General features: G+C 39.4%; 1 non-coding gene across 1 annotated transcript; it reads left to right on the top strand.

Moving 5' to 3' along the window:
- The first annotated feature begins 2,488 nt into the window (after positions 1 to 2,488).
- TRNAC-GCA (transfer RNA cysteine (anticodon GCA)) lies at positions 2,489 to 2,560 on the top strand. The gene has a single exon. It is a non-coding gene; the product is annotated as a tRNA-Cys (tRNA).
- Positions 2,561 to 4,491: the final 1,931 nt, after the last annotated feature.

Below are 4,491 nucleotides of genomic sequence, written 5' to 3'. Positions count from 1 at the left end.
GGGACATAATTGTACACACTTTAAAAGGATCATTCTGGCTGTGGTGTAGATGGTCTCATGATAGGTATGCGAGGATGGAAATAGGAGGCTGTTGAAAAACTAGTTCAAAGGAAACAAGGATGGGCATGGAGCAAGAAGGTAATGACAAGAGGACTGATTCTGGATACATTTGAGACTCCTGAATTTCAGATATTAGATGTATCAAATTCAAACTACAAAATTAATATATTTTAAAAGTTATTTTAAGTTTAATTTTATCAATTTAATTAATAGGTTTGATATCAAAAGAAATGCATTGAAAAGTCTTCCTTCCAATTTTATTCAACAGTCATTCAATCCCCTCCCCCAAGGAAATTAGAGTGACATTAGTTAATAGTCAAATTAATTAAATTATTGTGAAAGAAATAGATGGAATTACAAGATCCATGAACCTTGTGTCTTCTGCTAGACACAAAAACTGTGATAATTTAACTTGATAGCTTGCAAGTTGGATAAGTCTCAGACCTTCACAGTTCTTGAAAGCACTTACATTTTTGTCTTCCACCCTATCCATTTCTTAGAAAAATGTTAATGTTCTATACATACTTTGCTTATTTTAGGGTAAAATATAGAATATTTTTAAAATCCAGGGGCTGAATGAGATCTAGGTAGTGAATGTAGATCAAAAAGAAGCCCAAGGATAATCCCTGGGATATTCCAATATTTGGAGGTTGGAAAGATGAAGGGAAATCTTTGTAGAAGACTGAGAAAAAGCAGCTAGTGAGGTTGGAAGATAGCAGAAAGGGCTTCCCTGGTGGCTTAATGGTAAAGAATCTGCCAGCCAATGCAGGAGACAAGAGTTCGATCCCTGGTCTGGGAAGATCCCACATGCCACAGGGCAACTAAGCCCGTCCGCTACAGCTATTGAGGACAGCCGCTGTGCCCCAGAGCCTGTGCTCCACAAAAAGAGAAGCCACTGCAATGAGAAGCCCACATACCTCAACTAAAGAGTAGTGCCCGCTAACCACAACTAGAGAAAAACCATGCAGCAGTGAAGACCCAGCACAACCAAAAAAAAAAAGTGACAGCAGATTCTGAAGTCTTTCTTAGCCAACATCTCTAAAAAACTCTAAAGTGGCATTCTACCCTCAATTCATTCCCTCTGTGTTTATCATTTGTTTTAAATACTTTGTAATATTTATAGTCATCGGATATTGTGTATTTGTTTATTTAATTGCCACATTAGATCATTTACTTCATGAGAACAGAGACTTGTCTAAAAGGGTTACCACTGCAACATAAATCAGGGCCTGACACACAATAGGTGCTCAACAAATACGTGTGGAATGAGTGAGTGCCTGCATGCACACATGAATGAGTACTTTCTGGACTAGATTTATTCAGACAGACTCTTACATGAGCCCACCCTTTCCCAATTTCCTTCTAAATAGGTTAACTTAGAGTGAGGACCAGCATAAAATAAAATTATCAAAGTTTGATAATATTCATCTCAGGGAACTTCAAGTTCTGGTGAATTTCATTAGAGACCCTCCAGTGCTCTGAATTTCCAAGAGTCCAGGAGGATCTCTATTGCCTGAGACAGGGTAGATTGTGTGTGAGCACACATACAGCCACCGTGTGTGTGTGTGTGTGTGCATGTGCGCTTTAAAATGGGGGAAAAAAATATAAGGCAGGTAATTGTAGACACTTAGATACTTGGGAAAATACCAGAACGAATTATAAACCAATCAATTTTCCAGCACTTAGGAAAGCAAACCTCAGTGTGTGGCAAGCATTATCGTCTCATGGTGAGCCCGTGTGCCAGACTGATTCTGTTTTCTGCTCGGAGTGCCATGTCATGCTGATCCTGGGGAAGAAGTAGATGTAATCTATTCAGACTTCATTAAGGCTTACATGTCCTTCAGCATGCTTTTCTAATCAACAACCTAGACAGATAAGGTCTATATCCACTGTGTTGTCCAAGAAGATTTTCCTGCCTGCCAAAAATGTAGCAGGGACACAATCTTATTTATTACTACTCTTTAGAGCTAGTAGCAGCCTGGGGAGAGCGTGGTGGAGAAAACGATGGGCTCGTAGGGAAAAGGTAAGCACAACAAAATCAAGGGAAGGGAAGGTATGATAATACTCTGGCTCAGGTATTATTTATCATTTATGCATAGGAAAACACTCAGTTCTCTCCATATGGTACTTGACAGATACAATGAATGACCCAGGCCTAGCTCTAGAGCTCTGATAGCCCAACTTATCAGGTTTAACAAATAAATACATGTTATAAGCAAGGGATCTTTTTTTTTTTTTCAATTTACAGTCTCTTTAAAAGTTTTATTTTTTTCTGAGGATAGACAAAATTAACATTTTCTAAAAGAAGAGAAAGTACACAGAAAAATAAAGGCAATATACCTTAGTATTTAAACAATCAACTTTGGTGCCAGTACTGGGTTCAAATCTAGACTCTGCTTCTTGATAGACTCTATATCCAATCTGGGCTTCCCTGCTGGCTCAGATGGTAAAGCTTCTGCCTGCAGTGCAGGAGACCCAGGTTCGATCCCTGGGTTGGGAAGATTCCCTGGAGAAGGAAATGGCAGCCCACTCCAGTACTCTTGCCTGTAAAATCCCATGGACAGAGGAGCCTGGTAGGTTACAGTCCATGGGGTCGCAAAGAGTCAGACATGACTGAGCGGCTTCACATGGTCACATATCCATACTGAGCCTCAATTTCCACAATAATAAAATGAGAATAACAATGCTTAATTTCAAAGGTTGTTGTAAAGATTAAAGGAGCCTGGGTATTCTACTTCAGATAACACGAAAGACCGGATAGTCTGATAAACTTTTCTATGATAAAGGATCTAGAAATCTTAGATACAAGCTCCCTAGAAAGTAAAGAAAATCTCTGGGTGCCAAAAAGAGACAGAAAGCATAAACCAAATGATAGGCAAGCCCCAAAATCACTTGCGGTTGCCACTGAGAGGAATGTAGAACTCTGAGGGGATTTAAAAAAAATTTTACTGAAATATAATTGATTCACAAGGTTGTGTTTAATTTTTGCTGTACAGCAAAGTGATTCCGTATATATATTTATGCTGTGCTGTACTCTGTCGCTTCAGTCATGTCTGACTTTTTGTGACCCGCTAGGCTCCTCTGTCCATGGGATTTTCCGTATATATATATATATATATATGTCCTTATTCATATTCTTTGCCATTATGGTTTATCACAGGATATTGAATATAGTTCCAAATTCTTTTTTTTAATATATTTCATTTATTTTATTTGGTTGCATTGAGTCTTAGTTACATACAGCATGTGGGATCTAGTTCCCTGACCAGGGATCGAATCCAAGCCCCCTCCGTTGGGAGCACAGAATCTTAGCGATTGGACCACCCAAGAAATCCGCCCCCCCTACCCGCTTTTTTTTTTTTTTTTAACAATTTTATTTATTTAGGCTGTGCTGGATCTTCACTGCTGTGAGGGCTTGTCTCTAGTTACAGTGAGCGGGGGCTCCTCTCTAGTTGCAGAGCGTGGGTTTCTCCTTGCACGGGTTCCTCCTGTTGTGGAGCATGGGCTCTAGAGCATGTGAGCTTCAATAGTTGTGGCTATGGGCTTAGTTGCTTGGCAACATGTTGGATCTTCCCGGACCCAGGCACTGAACCGGCCTTCTGCATTGGCAGGCAGATTCTTTACCACTGAGCTACCAAGGAAGCTCTGAATTCTGGTTTTTAATACCCACAGGCCACAGAGTTCTGGGTCCACACAAGGAATGTGCTGGAACTGCAACTTCGCATGAAGTCAGAACCCTCTAAAGGACAGCAGCCAAGTTAAATGATAGGCCAGAAAATGAGTCTGTTAGCAGCAAAGGGAGAAAACAAGTCTTATCTGTCTCAATTTCCTCTCTAAGTGGAGAAAAATATCTCCCCTAAAAAATGATAAGCCTGCCTTTGTAAGTGGTTAGAATTCAAATTTATATCACCTATGAAGTCCAAGGGACTTAATTTAAAGTTGTCCTGGGTTCTTAAGAGACTGAGGTGCTTGATAGAAGATAATGGAAATTCTCTCTGGAAGAATTTGCCCCTCAAGCCAGACACCTCAGGATATCCACAGATGAACTTCCTCTAAGAAGAAGTCAATATAAAATTAGAAAACACTTGAAGAACTAAGCCACTAACTAGCAGAGACAAAAACCAGCAGAACTGGACCCTTCTGAATTTCAGGTATTAGTTGTGCCAAGAACAAACTATCAAACTGGTATGTTTAAAAAGTTGTTTTGAGTTTAATTTCATCAGTGTATTCAGTAGGTCTGAAATGGCATCAAAAGAGATGCACTGACAAATTTCTTTCCAACTTTATTTCATAGTCATCCAATCATCTCTCCAACAGCAATGGGAAATTACCAGCTGGTTAAATTGTAAAAAGAAATGAGATGGAATTACAAATATGAGCAAGGAATAAGACTGCATAAAAAATAATCAAATGAATTTTCTTAAAAGGTCC

Source organism: Ovis canadensis, chromosome X, assembly GCF_042477335.2.
Source record: "Ovis canadensis isolate MfBH-ARS-UI-01 breed Bighorn chromosome X, ARS-UI_OviCan_v2, whole genome shotgun sequence".
Lineage (NCBI taxonomy): Eukaryota > Metazoa > Chordata > Mammalia > Artiodactyla > Bovidae > Ovis > Ovis canadensis.
Note: the sequence above shows the minus strand (reverse complement) of the source record. Positions and strands in the feature narration are given on the sequence as shown.